The 19871-nt window shown below is 34.2% G+C and overlaps 1 long non-coding RNA gene across 1 annotated transcript; it reads left to right on the top strand.

The window, feature by feature from the left end:
• Nucleotides 1–1038: 1038 nt before the first annotated feature.
• Nucleotides 1039–19144, top strand: LOC129487300 (uncharacterized). Its single transcript, XR_008659286.1, has 3 exons — nt 1039–1074; nt 18342–18409; nt 19094–19144. It is a non-coding gene; the product is annotated as an uncharacterized lncRNA (long non-coding RNA).
• Nucleotides 19145–19871: the final 727 nt, after the last annotated feature.

Here is a 19871-nt window from a genome sequence, read left to right as displayed (position 1 = left end):
TTTAAAATTCACAAACTCTGGGATACTTTCCTCTGAGTAAATCCATTGATTTTCTAAGCATTAAGAGTAATCACTTATCCCTTTCATATTTACAATATATTGTATCATATTTACACATATATTTCATTTATTAATGTTTTCTACATATTACAAGTATCTTGGGGTCATAATTTGTGTCTGGCTTTTACATATCCCAAAAACATTGGGTATGATATAGCCCATGTGGCTTCTGATTGTTATGAACTATAAGCTTCTTTTACTGCCCATGTTTATGAGTCAATATGTATGTTGATACAGAGGTTCTTTTGCTTATTAATTTAGAAATGTTTATCAAAAGTCTACTACTCTATGTGGTGCTGTGTAGGATGTAAAACTGTGGAAAACATTCTTCCATGAAGCTTATGCTACCTGTGATTTACCTTGTGCCTTAAGGTCAGGCAACTTACATTTTTGTATCTCAGTTTTTTTATCTGAAAAATGGGAACTATAATCACTGTTTTGATTGTTTCATGGGGCTCCTGAAAGAACCTGCTGCAGTGATGAATGCAAAATAGCTTGCTAAGACATAAAAAGCCATAAAATATATACAATAGTTACTGTCATTTTAGTACTATGTGTTCTTAAATGTTTTGCTATTATCTTCCCCAACAGACTCAGCTGTTTGAGAAATATGAGTATAGTTATTGTTCGTTTTATATTTCCTCAAAGCAGCTAGTACAGAGGGAACAGACACTGAATTTATGAAACTTTTATTTTATTGAGTCATGTACCAAGGGTTTCAAACTCAAATTCCTACAGGGGCTACATGGAGAACATAAATTGGACCACAGTAGGAAGTGCTGAGAAATTATGGCCAAACTGGAGAGTAAATTCTAGGCCTAAAAACATTCAAATTCAAGTTCAAAAACAGCACCGTGTGAAGTAAACAAACAACTGAGGGCCACATTCAGTAGTCTTTATGTTCCTCTGTGCATGGTGGTTTATACAAATGTTATATGTGAGACAGAAACCTTATTTCTTTGCTCCATTCAGATTCTAGATGATTTTAAAGATGTGGGATATTGACAAACACAGGTAAGTCATCATAATAATTATCGGTAAACCTAAAATAATAACAAAAATGTGTTGTGTGACTGTGAGGGTGTAGTAAAGGATATAAGATTCAGCCTTAGATGGTTATGCTTATTGTAGATGTGCTTTCTGCATTTGCTTCCTACGTTAAACATGCCCTATTCATGGGCACCCAAGGGCTGACATTACTGTGCTACTTCTCAGAACTCAATTTGCTTTTATCTTGTAGATACTATGTATCATACCACTGATTGTATTTCTTTTTTTGCATGGTTCGTGGAATGTTCAGAGCCAAATTTATCACTGACTTCTAGAAAAGTATACCAGATCTCCTGTCACAGATACTGGATTCTAATTTTGATTTAGCGTTGTCTTTTAACTCCTTGTTCTCCCTTCCCCTTTCTCCTGACTTACGTTTTTTTCTTATGCTGTTTTGCTTTATGTATCTTTGGAAACTACCTCAAAGTTTTTTGGAAAAAGGTAATGTATAAATGACAGAAGTCCCAAAGTATGTGCGTTTGGAGATAAGAGAGTAGTCACCTCTGTTATTCTTATTGTTGTTGTTTACAAAGAAATGGTACATGTAGCCGGTGGAATATTACTTCTATAGCCAGACTCTTAAGAAGGAACTGAAAAATGTGTGCTTTCTATATTTTGCTATCCAGTAAGCTTTACTCAATTTTCCCTACACAATTTTTGGAAGAAAAAAATTATTTTCAATTACAGAACTTTCTTTTAGGGGTCTGGGATGGTCCCTATTGCCACTTTTCGTATTTTTCTGGCTTTTTACTTTACAAGACAAATTAGGATGTAATTCCTGGCCTCTTTTTGGTGACGTGGGGCCATATGTTTAGCTCCAGCCAATGAGTTGTGACTGAAAGTGACTTGAGCATGTCACTTCTGGGCCAGAGCATTGAATTGCCCTTGTGAAACCCTGCAGCAATCTCCTTTTCTTCCATGTGTCAACTGGCAACATCTGAAATGGTGGCTGCTGTATCTGCCAGGATCCCTGAATGTCGACCACTGTTAACTTGTATTAGGGAGCAGAGAGTTTGGAGTACTTTGCTACCAAAACACAGTCGTGGCTATCTTAGGCAGTTCAAAGACAATTCATAACAAACCAAAGATTAGGGACATGGATTGCTTATCAATTGTGCTTACTTCTTGCTACGTAATTAAGATACAGGTGAGGATCCAAAAATAAGTCGAAACAGATTTCAGAATTTGCCTTGGAATTTAAAGGAAAAAGAAGAAAATCATTCAGAATGAGAAATATTATCTTTCAGAAAGAAAAATCTCTTCTAAAACCTGAACACTCCCACTGCTCAGCTTTGCTTACATTAAAATCAAGAACAACAACAAAAAATGCTCCCTATGACAGCCTGAGTATCTGGATACTATGTTTATACACTTTTCATCAGTTCTGTATTTGTGATGCTTCCTACAGCTCGAGGTGAATGAGAATCTAGAGGGAAATTATGACTTGATTTAGCCCTCATTTGCCTCAACTCGACAGGCAATTTTTACATTTTCAGAGACTCAGGGGTGTTATTTGGAGAAATTACTCAGGAATAAAGATATCCCACCAGGCAAGAGAGGATTTCATGTTTTTGAGACACCTCTTTCTTCAATTCCAGTTTGTAGGTGGGACTGGGGGGAAGGAAGCGGCATTAGAAATATCTAGATAATATCTGTGACTAAGAAGAGGAAGCCCCCCTCCAAGCTCAGCGAGTGAACTCTCAAAGGAGACAGATTGGCCACCTGTCTTTTTGTGGTTGTTGTTTTTGAAGTTTTTGGAAAAAAGCATAAAGAAGGAGGAGCATCCTCCTCTGAATGGAATAGCTTTCATCAGATACTCCTGTATTTCCTGGGGTGCAGGCCTGGATGCTGGTTTCAAAAATCTGGTCTTGGAAAAATGATTCTCTTTTGCTCTTGATTTTAGGAAAAGGTGCTAGCCTATATTATAAATGGTGGTATGACTCAGGCAAACTGAGATTAGAGAGAGATAAAGACAGATATGTGGATGGAAACACAAGCAAGCCAGGTTTCCAGAAGCAAAAGATGATTATCCTTCATTAGGGATGTTTAAAACTCTTGCCATTCTGTTTTTTGTTTTTTTCTTTTTTTTCTTTTGAGACAGTATATCTTTCTGCCAGAATGTAGTGGCACAGTCATAGCTCACTGTAACCTTGAACTCCTGGGTTCAAGTGAAGCAGACCTCCCACCTCAGCTTCCCAAGTAGTTGGCACTACAAATGTGTAATACCATATACCTGGCTAATTTGAAAAAAATTATTTTGTACAGACAGAGTCTCACTATGTTGCCCAGGCTAGTCTCGAACTCCTGGCCTCCAGTGATATTCCTGCCTTGGCCTCCCAAAGCACTGGGATTACAGGCATGAGATTCTCTTGACATTCTTGACAAGGCTTCTAGGGTGGGTGAAAAAGGAAGTTAGAAATTCTAATGTAATAATTTTTTTTTTCTTATTTTGTAGTGGCCATATCCTCCATTGAACTGAGAAATTTTCACACCTAATTGATTCCTAATTGAAAATGAAATATGTATTTCCACAAGCAGCTTTAAAACATCTAAGATTGCCAGCAAAATTTTTCATTATAGTTTGCAAAGAAAACACTACATTATTTCTCACTTCTTAAAGTGATATATTAATTTCATCCTGTCTATATACATTAAGCACACATGTTGTATAGTATTTCTTATGAATTATGAATTTTGCTAAGTGATTACACAAAGACATATAAGAGTGTTAATTGTAGTGCTCTTTATTGTAGCAAAATATTAGAAACCATCTACATATATTAAACCAAGAACAGGGTTAATAATTTACAGTATAGATATATTAAGCAATATTATATGCTCAGTAAAGTTACATATCACAGAAGGAATCTATATTTACCTGAAGAAAGTGTGCTCAAAATGTTAAAAATCAGATTAAAAATAAAATAATACTTTTTTTTGTAAATAATAATTGTGTGTACACATGTAGAGAAAGAAATCTATGGTCGTTTTTAATGCTTTGTTCCCCAATGGTCATGCATTAACATTTAATTTAAAGTGAAAGATAAAATTAAAAACATATATTTGGATTTTTAGCCCAGACCTCGCCTTTGAGCCACAGATTATGTTTGTGTTATCTTCCCTTGTATGTTTTACAGGCATTTCCAAGTTAATGTGGCCCATGTTGCACACAATAAGTCTGCGCCAATCCAGTGCTTCCATGTCAGTAAACCACAGCTCTGCTATTTCCAAATGAGTCAACTGAGGGTCAGTTTTGCACCAGTCACACCCACAGCCCAACCCTATTCTCCATCTAATTTATAACCAAGCTCTGTTTCCAACACAGATCCTCACACAGACTGTGAACACCTCTGTATCTCTCCATCTTAAATGCATTACCTCATTCCAGGTCCCATACCTCTTGTGTGACTTCCGGCAACACTTCTGTGCTCTCCCCATCTTTTCACCCTTATTATTAGCCAGGGAAAGCTTTTGACGCACCAGTGACCTTCCATTGCTCCTAGAGTATGTTAAATATTCTCTTATGATTTAGAGAGAACTGACTAATATGGTAGTCTGGTCCCTGGTCCCTGCCTTTACCATAGCCTCATATTGTAGCTTGTTTTCTCTCTCTCTCTCTTTTTTTTTTTTTTGAGATGGAGTCTCACTCTTGTCACCCAGGCTGGAGTGCAATGGTGCGATCTTGGCTCACTGCAACCTCCGCCTCCTGATTCAAGCGATTCTCCTGTCTCAGGCTCCCGACTAGCTGGGGTCACAGGTACCTGCCACCACACCTGGCTAATTTTTTATATTTTTAGTGGAGATGGGATTTTGCCATGTTGGCCAGGCTGGTCTTGAACTCCTGACGTCAGGTGATCCGTCCGCCTTGGCCTCCCAGAGTGCTGGGATTACAGTGTAGCTTGTTCTCTTTTGCTCACAAATCCCTGGACACTCTAACTTCCTCTGTCGTCTTGAAGTACTTCTTATCAGCAACTTCTTACCTTAGGGTCTTTGTACAGTCTTTATTCTTGAAATGTTCCTCTCCACTTTTCACATTTAATTCTGATTTCTTTTTTAGATGTTACACTCTTCTTTTTCTTATCACATTTTATCACTATTTGAACTGTTTATAGTCTATCACTCCCACTAAAATGAATGCTTCCTGAGAACAGAAACTTAATTGTCCAGCTCATTATTGTGTCCTCAGTGCCTAGCACAATTATTGGCACATAGTAGAAGTGCAATACTAAGTATCTGTTGGACAAATGACTACATGAATGTGTATTTGTGTCATTCAAATATTAAAATGTGTTTATACATTGGCCATTCTTAGGCTATGATATAGTTGACTTTTCTTTTTCTACATTTCCCATTTTTTTGACTAGATAAGTAGTTGTTAATTTTCTATTTTTTATTCTATAGAAAATGATAAAGTAATTTTTTATTCAGATTGACAGCAAAAAAATTAATAGAAATTTTAATAAAAGTACAGTGTTAACAGCCCTCAACCTTTGAAATATGAAGCATGCTGGGACATGTTCTTTCATTTTGATCTATAGGAATTTAAAGGTATTAAACTCGCTGCAGGCATACTCCTTATTATTCTTTGAATGTAATAGAAACATATTGATAATTACAAGTTAAAATTGAATGTAAGTGCTATAGCACTCAGACAAAAATCTATTCTCCAGTTCAGGAAAATTCAAATTAAATTTTGATCATGAAAGGTACATCAGATGTGAGCAAAATAATATTATTTTTTGAAATCAATGAGGATATTATGTATAATAGAATAAATAACATTTGAATTATGTAAACAAACCTTGATGTTATGATGATCCCTTTGATAGCCATAGAGAATACTAGCAACTTTACAGAGAAATTCAACTGCCAAAGAATTTAAAGCTCTTTCTTTTAAATTTGCAAGTTTTTTTGACATAGAATTTACATCTTTATTTCACTGGATATCACACCATCCAGTTTTAACATTCCCTATATTTCTATTAATAGACTTTAGAATATGTGTGAATACATGTTATAGTTAAGGGTTATATCTAGATAATGTCTATCAATGTTAAGCTAATTATTGCATAAGACAACATCTTTAATTTATCCTTGTTGAGAAGGTATTTGCACATTAAAGCATCATGGTATTTGGATTTTAAAAAGTTTAGTAACAATTGTTTATATTATAAAAACATAAGCATTTTATGCTTTTTATTTATGTTTATTTTAAATTAACTATGAAAAAAATTCTCATAGTTAATAAGTATAATTAGTAAGGTAATAAATGACAGCATAAATGAGTGGTATATTAACTAAATGTAAATATATTAATTCAAACTATGTATGTGTACATATATTTGATGTTCTTTTTTCATTGAATGATTTTGAATAGGATGGTATATATATATATATGTATTCTTTTAAAACAATTAGGATTTTGCTATATACACAATTTCAGATCCTGCCATTTTCTTTTTTTTTTTTTTTAGTAACCCCTTTTAGAAGAAAATCCTGCCATTTTCTTATAGCATAATATCTAAGCCATTTTCCCATGTAATTACGATTTTCCTCCTACATTCTTTCTTTTTTCCCTGTGCTTCCCTATTAAACAATAAATATTGTTTCATTATTTATATCAACATTTCTCTTTGTAGGATATTGAAGGTGAGTCTCACCTTTGTTAATATAAATGATTCTGAAGTGAATATCCTTGAGTCTTTCTGATTATCTATCTAGAGCAGTTGTTTTTCAAACGTTTGTGTGCATTAGAATCCTTTGTTGGGCTTGGCAAAACAGACTGCTTATTTCCCTCCCCAAAGTTTCTGCTTGAGTAAGTTTAAGGTAGGGCTTTGAGAATTTGCTTATGTTTATGCTGCTCATCTGGGGGCCTTGATTACAGAACTACTCACATACATGCAGTACATTTTTCGAAGTAAGGTTATCGGATTAATGAATATACATTTTTTAAGGTTCTTGGTACATATTGCCAAATTGTTTTTCAGAAAGACTGTATCAAATTGCATGCCTACCAGGAAGTCTCATAGCATGGAGTATTTTAATTTTAAATCTCTTGTCATTTTGAGACATGAAAAATGTTATCGCCATTGAAGCATTTTGTATAATAATGAAACATTGGAAACATTTCCATCAAAAGGAAAATGGATAAGTAAACATAGGTATAGCCATACAAGGAAACTCGATTTAGCAGTTTAAATGAATGGGCCTAGGTCTAGTCTATTTGTATCCAACCCCGGAAAAATCACAAACTGTAAGTTTGAATGTAAAAGGTTTTAAAACATGCAAACAATATTAATTGCTTATAAATACATATACTTACCCAAGATTTAAAGAGCACACAAATATGTAGTAAGGGTATAAAGAATATGCGAAGGAATGCTAATACACCAAACTCCAGATAGTTACTGTGAAAGGAGAGAATGAAATCAGTGAGGTGGCATTCAAGAGGCTTCCATTACATCTGTGGTATATTTTTATAAACAGATTTAAAGCCAATATGACAATATGTTAAGGTCTGTCGAACCTGGTTAAATACTTATTGCCTTATTCAGTATTAAAAAGAAAAAATGGGATTTATCAATATTATTTGCATATCTTTAATTAGTAGTGAGGCCGAATATTTTCTAAGACTATTAGCTAATTTTTATTTCTTTCTTCTTCATATGCACATAGATTAAACTAGAAAAAATTGATTTGGAATCGTTAGTTGTAGAATTTATTTGCATTTCGCTGTTGCATGGGTTTTAATTTCTAAACATCATTGGTTACACCCATTTTTAAAAATAAAGGATCAGTTGAAAAAGACCTATGAAAACAAGAGCAAGAGAAAAAGAGTCTACTAAATTACTCTAAAATGAAATAACAATTAAAAACAACAATACAGCTACATGCAAGTATTTATGGAATGTTATACTAAGCAAAAGTTGAGAAGAACCAAAACCATGGTACACCTAAAGACTTCTGTACTAAGCTGAATAATAGCCATTCAAATATATCACGTCCAAATCCTTGGAACACAGCTTGAAAGGAAAAAGAACCTTTGCAGATAAGATTGAATTAAGTGTCTTGACACAGAGAGATTTTCCTGGATTATCTGAGTGGGCTCTAAATACATTCACAAGTGTCTTTATATGAGAGAGGTAGATAAAGATACACAGAGGGAAAGGTGGCAATGTGACGATGGAGACAGAGATGGGAGTGATGTGGCAGCAAGTCAGGAAATGCCAGCAGCCACCAGAAACTGGAGTAGATTCTCTCTTAGAGCTGCTGGAGGAAGTACAGCCCTGTGATACCTTGACTTTGGCCCAGTAATATTGATTTAGGACTTCTGGCTTCTAGAACAGGGAAAAAATAAATTTATGTTGTTTTAAGCCACCGAGTTTGTGGAAGTTTGTTACAGTAGCCATAGGATATGAGTACATTTTCCAAATCAGAAATTTTAGTTTGGTCATATCCTGAAATTTTTTAGTCATTTTTCAAGAATACTAAACACATTATAAAAAGTGGCAATTTGTCATGTTAAGCATTTCTGGTTTAAAACAAAAATATGCACAAAATGGCCACATCTTTTGAATTACTACTGTAAGGTTTTAAGACACAATTTCTTAAAATTTCAAGGTGAACTGTATTGAAGTTATCAGCAAAAGTTAACAGCAAAAATGCTTCTAAAATGAAGAAAGTGTGACTCTTTCATGTTACCTCCAAATGATTTAGCTTCATCGTTTTCTGAAACAATTGAATCTTATTTAAAATATTCCTATGGCTAAGATTATAGAATACTCTGAAAAAATGAAGAGATTTATAACATAGACAAATCAACTATGATAATAACAATTCACAACATAGTCAAGGGAGAAATAAATGGAGAAATGATTATAGATAAATACAATTGATTATAGCTTTAGACAGACATGTGGTTGAATTAGTTTACTTGTTTCAATTATTAATGAGAAATTGATATGCCAACTTCAAAATCTTAACTTTGATCTTAACTTTGTATGCATCTTACAGATCCAGCAGATTTGTTTCATTTGTTAACTTAAAAAATATACATTGAAAGAATTCTACATTCATAGAAAGATGGAAAGACATTTATAGGTAGGTTCCATGCACCCTTCACTTAGCCTTTCCCAGTGTATATCTTGCCTAACTCTAGTACAATATCAAATCCAGGAAATGAACATTCATATGATCCATACAGCTGAATCAGATTTTGCTAGGTATACATGCAGTCATTTGTGTGTATGTATATGTTGTATGTGTATACTTCTATGCAATTTTATCATGTCTATCATCACATAACCAAAATCAAAATACTTAAGCATCACCACAAGGTTCCTTCATGCTATCTTTTTATAGCTATACCCATCACCTCCTTTGTTCTCATTAACCCACAGGAATTACTAATATATTCTCCATGTCTAAATGTGTGTTTTGTCATGCAGATTATATATGTGGAATCATGCAGTATGCATTTTTATGACATTGGCTTTTTATTCTTCCTTACAATTTCCCTAATATATATCCAAGTTGTTGCATTTATCAATAGTATTTTTCTTTTTATTGCTGTGTATTTCATGGGATGGATGTCCCACAGTTTGCTTAACCATTCACCATTGAAGGACATTTGGGGAGTGTCCAATTTTCAGCTATCATAATTAAAGCTTCTATGAATATCTGTGCACACATTTTTGCATTAAAATAAGTTTTCATTTCTGTGGGGTTTATGTCCAAGAGTCTTAACTGCTGGGTGATGTGGTAAGTTCCATTTCTAGTTTCAAAAAGAATTTCCAAACATTTCCACAGTAATTGTATCATTTTAAATTTCCACCAGCACTGTATGAGTGATCTAATTTCTCCATATGCTCTACAGAAAACTGTTTTATTACTATTTTTTTTTTTTATTTTTGCCATTTAGATAGATGTACAGTGATATCTCATGGTGGTTTTCATTTGTACTTCCGTAATGACTAATAATGTTAGGCATCTTTTATTTCCTTATTTGCTGTCTGTATATTCTCTTTAGTGAAATGTCTTGTAATTCTTTTACCTATTTTCTAGTTGGATTTTTAAAATTATTGTTTTTTAAGAGTCAGGGTCTCACCCTGTCACCCAAGCTGGAGTACAATGGCATGATTATAGTTCTCTGCAACCTCAAACTCCTGGGCTCAAGCAATCCTCCCACCTCACCCTCCCGAGTAGTTGGGATTACAGGTGTGAGCCACTGCTCCCAGCCTGTTTGTTTTTTAATGTTGAATTTTGAGAGTTCTTTATATATTCTAGGTTCTAATTATTTGTCAGATATGTGATTTGCAAATATTTTTTTCCAGTCTATATTTTCTTCACATTCCTTACAGAATCTCACAGAGCAAAAGGTTTTTAATTTTGATGAAGTCCAATTCATCAAGTTTTCCTCTTTTGGGTTATGCTTTTGGTGTCAAGTCTAAGAACACTTTCTGTTGTTGTAGGTCCTGAATACTTTCTCCTATTTTTAAAGACATTTTATAGTTTTAAGTTTTAAATTGCATTCATTATTCAGTGAGTTAATTTTTTAATAAGGTGGGAGGTTTAGTTTAAAGTTCATATTTTTTATGTATGTTTAACAGTTGTTTTTGTTCCTTTGCTAAAAATTAGCTGGACACAATTTTGTGGATCTATTTCTAGGCTTCTCATTTTGTTTCATTGATAAATGTGTTTATCACTCTACTCTGTCTTGATTACTGAAGCTATATAGTATGTCTTAACATTGGAAAGAAGAATTCCTGCTTTTTTGTTCATTTTTTCAAAATTGTTTTTACTATTCTAGGGCCTTTCACTTACCATATAAATTTTGGAATAAGCTTATCTATGTTTGCAAAAACCTTACTGAGATTTAGATAGGCATTGCATTAAACCTATACATCAATTTATGGAGAATTGAAATCTTTATTATGTTGAGACTTCTAATCCAGAAAAATGATTTTTCCCTTCCAGTATTCAAGTCTTCCTTTATTTTTTTCACAAGAATTTCATAGTTTTCATTATTCAGATTCCATACAGGTTTAGTTATATTTATGCATATGGTTTTTATTTTGGAGCAATTGTAAATGGTATTGCATTTTTTATTTTAGTTTTAATTTGTCTATTTATAATGGATAAAAATGCAATTAATTTCTTCATGTTGATTTTGTCTCCTGTGACTTTATTGGAATCAGTTATTAGTTTGTGGAAGATTTTTTTTTTTTTGTAGATTCCTTGGGGTTTTCTATATAGACAATCATGACATCCATAAATATAGATAGTTTTATTTTTTTTTCCTTTCTAGGCAGGACATTTTTTTTTTTCTTGCCATGTTGCAATGGCTAAAACTTCCAGTACATTGTTGAATAAGAATGGCGAGAGTGAATGTCCTTGTCTTGTTCCTGATTTTGGAAGGAGAATATTCAGTTTTTCACCATAAAGTATAGGTTTTCTTGTAAATGCTTTTTATAAGGTTAAGGAAGTTCTTCCCTATTCCTAGGATACTGATGATTTTGATCCTGAATGGATATTGCATTTTGTCAAGTGCTTTATTTGTGTCAATGGATTTGATCATAAGATTTTTTTCTTTGGCTTGTTAATATGGTGTATACCAGCCTTGCATAATTGGAATAAACTCTACTTGGTTATGGTGTATAAGTCTTTATATATATTGTTGGATTCAGGATAATAATATTTTGTTGAGAATTTTTGCGTCTAAGGTTATGAGAGATATTGGCTAGCCATTTTCATTGTTTTTGTGTGTTGTCTTCATTTAGTTTTGGAATCAGTGTAATACTGATTTCATAAATTGAGTTTGGAAGTGTTTCTTCCTATCCTGTCTTCTGGAAGAGGTTATGTAAGATAGGTGTTAATTTTTAAAATATTTGGTAAAAATCTTTAGTGAAAGAATCTGGGTCTGAAGATATCTCCTTTTTTGTGTGAGGTTTTTAATTACAAAGTTAATTTATTTCATAATTATAGGGCTATCCAGGTTATCTATTTTATCTTGACTGAGATATGGGAGTTTGTGGTTTATTTATTTATTTATTTATTTATTTATTTTTAAATGATACTTAAAGTTCTGGGATACAAGTGCAGAACATGGAGGTTTGTTACATGGGTATACCTGTGCCATGGTTGTTTGCTGCACCTATTAACCCATCATCTACATTAGGTATTTCTCCTAATGCTATCTCTCCCCTAGCCTGCAACCCCTGACAGGCCCTGCTGTGTGATGTTTCCTTCCCTGTGTCCGTATGTTCTCATTGTTCAACTCCCACTTATGAGTGAGAAGATGCAGTGTTTGGTTTTCTGTTCCTGTGTTAGTATGCTGAGAATGATGGTTTCCAGCTTCATCTATGTCCCTACAAAGGACATGAACTCATCCTTTTTTATGGCTGCATAGTATTCCATGGTGTATATGTGCCACATTTTCTTTATCCAGTCTATCACTGATGGACATTTGGGTTGGTTCCAAGTCTTTGCTATATACTATAAGGCTACAGTAACCAAAACGGCACGGTACTGGTACCAAAACAGATACATAGACCAATGTAACAGAACGTGTGCATGCATCTTTATAGCAGAATGATTTATAATCCTTTGGGTATATACCTAGTAATGGGATTGCTGGGTCAAATGATATTTCTAGTTCTAGATCCTTGAGGAATTGCCACACAGTCTTCCACAATGGTTGAACTAATTTACACTTCCACCAACAGTGTAAAAGTGTCCCTATTTCTCCACATCCTCACCAGCATCTGTTGTTTCCTGAATTTTTAATGATCGCCGTTCTAACTGGCATGAGATGGTATCTGTTCATACCCTTTGCCCACTTTTTGATGGGGTTGTTTTTTTTTTCTTTTAAATTTAAGTTCCTTGTAGATTCTAGATATTAGTGCTTTGTCAGATGACTAGATTGCAAAATTTTTCTCCCATTCTGTAGGTTGCCTGTTCACTCTGATGATAATTTCTTTTGGTATGCAGAAGCTCTTTAGTTAATTAGATCCCATTTGTCAATTTTGGCTTTTGTTGCCATTGCTTTTGCTGTTTTAGTCATGAAGTCTTTGCCTATGCCTATGTCCTGAATGGTATTGCCTAGGTTTTCTTCTAGAGTTTTTTATGGTTTTAGGTCTTATGTTTAAGTCTTTAATCCATCTGGTGTTAATTTTTGTATAAGGTGTGAGGAAGGGGTGCAGTTTCAGTTTTCTGCATATGGCCAGCCAGTTTTCCCAACACCATTTATTAAACAGGGAATCCTTTCCCCATTGCTTGTTTTTATCAGGATTGTCAAAGATCAGAGGGTTATAGATGTGCAGTGTTATTTCTGAGGCCTCTGTTCTGTTCCATTGGTCTATATGTCTGTTTAGGTACCAGTACCATGCTGTTTTGGTTACTATAGCCTTGTAGTATTGTTTGAAGTCAGGTAGTATTATGCTTCCAGGCTTGTTCTTTTTGCTTAGGATTGTGTTAGCTATACGGGCTCCTTTTTGGTTCCATGTGAAATTTAAAGTAATTTTTTTCTAATTCTGTGAAGAAAGTCAACTATAGCTTGATGGGAATAGCATTGAATCTATAAATTACTTTGGGCAGTATGGCCATTTTCATGATATTGATTCTTTCTGTCCATGAGCATGGAATGTTTTTCCATTTGTTTGTGTCCTTTCTTATTTCCTTGAGCAGTGGTTTGTAGTTCTCCTTGAAGAGGTCCTTCACCTCCCTTGTAAGTTGGATTCCTAGGTATTTTATTCTCTTTGAAGTAATTATGAATGGGAGTTCACTCATGATTTGGCTCTCTGTTTGTCTGTTATTGGTGTATAGGAATGCTTGTGAATTTTACACATTGATTTTGTATCCTGAGACTTTGCTGAAGTTGCTTATCAGCTTTAGAAGTTTTGGGTTGAGATGATGGAGTTTTCTAAATATACAATCTTGTCATCTGCAGACACAATTTGACTTCCTCTTTTCCTATTTGAATACCCTTTATTCCTTCCTCTTGCCTGCTTTCCGTGGCCAGAACTTCCAATACTATGTTGAATAGGAGTAGTGAGAGAGGGTATCCTTGCCTTGGGGCAGTTTTCAAAGGGAATGCTTCCAGTTTTTGCCCATTCAGTATGATATTGGCTGTGGGTTTGTCATAAGTAGCTCTTATTATTTTGAGATACATTCCATCAGTACCTAGTTCATTGAGAGTTTTTAGCATGAAGGAGTGTTGAATTTTGTCTAAGGCTTTTTCTGTATCTATTGAGATAATCATGTGGTTTTTGTCATTGATTCTGCTTATGTGATGTATTATGTTTATTGATTTGTGTATGTTGAACCAGCCTTGCATCTCAGGGATGAAGCCAGCTTGATCATGGTGGATAAGCTTTTTAATGTGCTGGTGGATTCAGTTTGCCAGTATTTTATTGAGAATATTTGCATCGATGGTCATCAGGGATATTGGCCTCAAATTTTCTTTTTTTGTTGTGTCTCTGCCAGGTTTTGGTATCAGGATGATACTGGCCTCATAAAATGAGTTAGGGAGGAGTCTCTCCTTTTGTATTGTTTGGAATATTTTCAGAAAGAATGGTACCAGCTCCTCTTTGTACCTCTGGTAGAATTTGGCTGTGAATCTGTCTGATCCTGGGCGTTTTTTTGGTTTTTAAGCTATTAATTACTGCCTCAATTTCAGAACTTGTTATTGGTCTATTCAGGGATTCAACTTCTTCCTGGTTTAGTCTTGGGAGGGTGTATGTGTCCAAGAATTTATCCATTTCTTCTAGATTTTCCATTTTATTTGAATAGAGGTGTTTCTAGTATTCTCTGATGGTAGTTTGTATTTCTGTGGGATCAGTGTTGATATCCCCTTTATCATTTTTATTGTGTCATTTTGATTCCTCTCTCTTTTCTTCTTTATTAGTCTGGCTAGTGGTCTACCCATTTTGTTAATCTTTTCAAAAAACCGCCTCCTGGATTCATTGATTTTTTGAAAGATTTTTCGTTCTCTATCTCCTTCATTTCTGCTCTGATCTTAGTTATTTCTTGTCTTCTGCTAGCTTTTGAATGTGTTTGCTCTTGCTTCTCTAGTTCTTTTAATTGTGATGTTAGGGTGTCAATTTTAGATCTTTCCTGCTTTCTCATGTGGGCATTTAGTGGTATAAATTTCTTTCTGAACATTGCTTTAGCAGTATCCCAGAGATTCTGATATGTTGTGTCTTTGTTCTCATTGGTTTCAAAGGACTTATTTATTTCTGCCTTCATTTTGTTATTTACCCAATAGTCATTCAGGGACAGGTTGTTCAGTTTGCATGTGGTTGTGCAGTTTTGAGTGAGTTTCTTAATCCTGAATTCTAATTTGATTCCACCGTGGTCTGAGAGACTGTTTGTTATGATTTCCATTCTTTTGCATTTGCTGAGAAGTGTTTTACTTCCAATTATGTGGTCAATTTTAGAATAAGTGTGATGTGATGCTGAGAAGAATGTATATTTTGTTGATTTGGGGTGGAGAGTTCTGTAGATGTCTATTAGGTCTGCTTAGTCTACAGCTAAGTTCAAGTCCTGAATATCCTTGTTAATTTTCTGTCTCATTGATCTCATATTGACAATGGGGTTTTAAAGGCTCCCACTATTATTGTGTGGGAGTCTAAGCCTCTTTATAGATATCTAAGAACTTGCCTTATGAATCTGGGTGCTCCTTTATTTGGTGTATATATATTTAGGATAGTTAGCTCTACTTGTTGCATTGATCCCTTTACCATTATGTAATGCCCTTCTTTGTCTTTTTTCCATCTTTGTTGGCTTAAAGTCCATTGTATCAGAGACTAGGATTGCAACCCCTGCTTTTTTTTTTGCTTTCCATTTGCTTGGTAAATCTTTCTTCATACCTTTATTTTGAGCCTATGTGTGTCTTTGCATGTGAGATGGATCTCCTGAATACAGCACACTGATGGGTCTTGACTCTTTATCCAATTTGCCAGTCTGTGTCTTTTAATTGGGGTATTTAGCCCATTTACATTTAAGGTTATTACTGTTATATGTGAATTTGATCCTGTCATTATGATGCTAGCTGGTTATTTTGCCCATTAGTTGATGCAGTTTCTTCATAGCATCAATGGTCTTTACATTTTGGTAGGTTTTTGCAGTGACTGGTACTTTTCTCCTTTCCATATTTAGTGCTTCGTTCAGGACCTCTTGTTAAGGCAGGCCTGGTGGTGACAAAATCTCTCAGCATTGCTTGTCTGTAAAGGATTTTATTTCTCCTTCACTTATGAAGTTTAGTTTGGCTAGATATGAAATTCTGGGTTGAAAATTCTTTTTTTTTTTTATTATACTTTAAGTTCTAGGGTACATGTGCACAACGTGCAGGTTTGTTACATATGTATACATGTGCCATATTGGTGTGCTGCACCCATTAACTCATCATTTACATTAGGTGTATCTCCTAATGCTATCCCTTCCCCCTCCCCCGACCCCATGACAGGCCCTGTTGTGTGATGTTCCCCTTCCTGTGTCCAAGTGTTCTCATTGTTCAATTCCCACCTATGAGTGAGAACATGTGGTGTTTGGTTTTTTTTATCCTTGCAATAGTTTGCTGAGAATGATGGTTTCCAGCTTCATCCATGTCCCTACAAAGGACATGAACTCATCCTTTTTTTGTGGCTGCATAGTATTCCATGGTATATATGTGCCACATTTTCTTAATCCAGTCTATCATTGATTGATATACTCTGTATAAAATTTCAATTATTTTAAATTTGTTAAAATTTGTTTTCTGATTAGATAAGATGTATCTTTGTGAATGTTCTATGAACACTTGAAAATTATGTGTATTTTTCTCCTGTTGAACAGTTTTCCAAATAAATCAATTAGGTCCTGTTGGTTGATAATGTTCAGTTCTCCTAAATTTTTGCTGATATCCTGTGTAATAGTTTTTATTAATGATTGGTAACAAAATGGCATTCAGTAGCTTTAAAAGTAAGGTTGTCATTCTGACTTTCCTCACAGAGGTATGATAAATCATCAATGAACATGGTTTTTAAATCCTACAATGTAAAATTTACACAAAACATTTACATTAATCATTAAAACTCACCTGTGAATCACATAACTTTTTTTATAGCTCTTTATGTCTTCTGTCAGTTTGAAGAAAGTAAAGGGATATTGGTGGTCTCAAACTTGAAATTTTCTATGCAAAAGCATCAATAAATTCATTAAAATATCAAGTGGAAGTAGAAAATATGATTAGAAGAAATAAATGTTTAATTTAGCTTTGGATTAAGCATCATACTACATTATACTGAGGGAAACAGCTTCAAATGCCTCGCAGACTCAGGCTTGGTAATCACCACATTCCTTGAATTGGGAAGAGGTAGGAAGGGTTCTCAGTTCCACTTTATGGATAGTGATTGAAGTAGGTTACACTTCAGAAATAATTGGTAATTCTCACAACTTGTAATGTCTTTTCTACAAATAATTTTTATAAACTAATGGTAGTTACAAATATGAGAAAATCAGAAATGTAGAATAGTGTATACAAATGGAACACTGAATTATTCAATATAGCATTTTGGCCACTGAATTCTGTCCCACTTTAATATTGCAGTTTGATTCTTTACAGCATTGTGACCTAATTCAAAACCTTAAAAAAAGTTTTATCTTTTCTTAAGATGGGAAGCCTCAAGAGTTGCTACATACACTAAAGCCTGGATTGTTGATTTCCCTGTACTGTATTTTAAGCAAAATATTTTTCCAACTGAAAAGCAAAGCAAAAGAACAACAAAGGCTAAGAAAGGAAACCAAATAAAAAGGCAGTTACCATGGAATCTTCAACATTAGGCTTGAGAAAGCAAGAGGATTTTTAATTCTATCAAAAGAAAAGAAAAAAATCATAGAGAAACCGTTGCTATACACATTACTTTATAAATCTACCATTAGAACTGTAAACACAGGTTTAACAGTGGATTTTGTACTTTTACAGCTGCTCTTTGATAAAGTAAGAGAAAAATTAATCCTTTATAGTCCTTGATTATCTGGTTATAGCTTACTAAAGATATCAAGTAAAGCCATTTTAATGTTTATATTTAAGTTGTCCTTGAAAAAATACATGATTTTTATTTAAAATCAACGTATTCAAAAATACGTTTATAAGACAAATGGTGATATAGTTCATAATTAAAGCAAATATTAGTCTTTCAGCAAATATAAACCACCAACTTTTCCAGGAACTTGGGTATGATTTTTTTTCATAGAGATGAAGATGAAAATAAATTTATATTGCTAGCTTGATGAGCTCAAGAGTCTAGGTGAAGATTTACAAGTGAGTAAATCCCTTATGCTATCAATATTCTTGTTTAACATTTCAACTGTATTCATGAGATTAGCCTTTAGATAATGTCTAGGTTGATAATCGAAAGTACACTAATTAATAATGATTGAATTCTGCTTCTTCTGGTGAATGAGTCATGCTCGACATTATTAGAGTTTATTACAGTTTATATTTTGAAAGCTTACCACTCTACAACTATGCAACCTTGAAAGAAAGGCAAGCGTGGGAGGCAAAGAGTGAGAAAGCTGTGGAACCTCATCATTGGGCTGATGATGAGGGCATAGTTTATGTTTAGTTCTGGTTTCAAGTATTTGGGTTGCCGTGTTTTCAGAATGCCACGATCACCAGGGGCCATTGGAAGAATCAATTATAAAGTTCATAGTTTTCAAGACATACTCTTAACCACAATGGAAAAGAGGGTTTTGTTTATGATAATTCTTGTCAGCATTAAAAAGTAAATTATTTTCAAGATAATTTGACTTTAACACAGAGGAAAAAATCCCTTAATTTCTCAGAATCATAATTAATTATTTGTAATTTTTTTAATGCAGAGATGTTTGAAGTGGTGCCAAAGAGTAAATCAATTGTCTTCTGTTTTGTTCTTAGTCACTGAACAGTTTCTTACTGTTTGCTGTCTGCTTTCTGTTTCTCTCTCTCTTCTCTCATTCTTTCCAGCAAAACAAAAGCTCATTATGTCTCATGGGTGACGGGATGAGAAGGAGGAAGGAATAAAATGGATTGGAGTCCTACCATGTGCTAGTTACTGTAAAATTTGATTGATTCTATTAAGTAAGTACATGTACTCCCTTTTAACAGATAAGGAGACCTAGACTCAGAGAGATTTGTCAAGAGGGTTGCAAATGAAACTTACTTCCCTTCCTTCTGTTCTCAGGTTTTGAGTGTGACCGCATACAAAGTAGATCATCTCAGTTAGAAGCCAATTCTACCAAGATGTTACTGATTTAGCTTGGGAAAAGTTCTGAAGCCCCATTTTCTGTGAAAAATGATGTTTAAAACACAATATTATGTTGTTTTCTGCAATGTAGGTGCTAAAAGATGTGAAGAGTTCTTGTTTTCCCTAAAGGATCACAAAGTCAAAGTCTATACGATGTTGACTTTGCAGGTACTGCTGTGGTTTCCCCAAGCAAAAGAACCTGCAAATGAAGTGTGATGACTTTGTGAGGGAGAAGAATGTCATCCTTCCATGTTTTCCCATTCATACCAGGCTCTAAATTTATGAGCAAATTATGTTCTGTGAGTTCTTTCACAAATCAGTTTCTTGGTAGTTGGAATTCTTTTCTTCATTTAAACAGTGTGAGAAATGTTGATTTGGCTCTCTATGTAAGTCAGCATCTTAGGTAAGCCAGGAAGTAGCAGGACCACAGAACTAACAGTGTTTTTTGGAAGATAAGCACTACTTTGAACACAATTTCTAGTGGATAGTACATTTTTT

Source organism: Symphalangus syndactylus, chromosome 8 (genome assembly GCF_028878055.3).
Source record: "Symphalangus syndactylus isolate Jambi chromosome 8, NHGRI_mSymSyn1-v2.1_pri, whole genome shotgun sequence".
NCBI classification, from domain to species: Eukaryota; Metazoa; Chordata; class Mammalia; order Primates; family Hylobatidae; genus Symphalangus; species Symphalangus syndactylus.
Note: the sequence above shows the minus strand (reverse complement) of the source record. Positions and strands in the feature narration are given on the sequence as shown.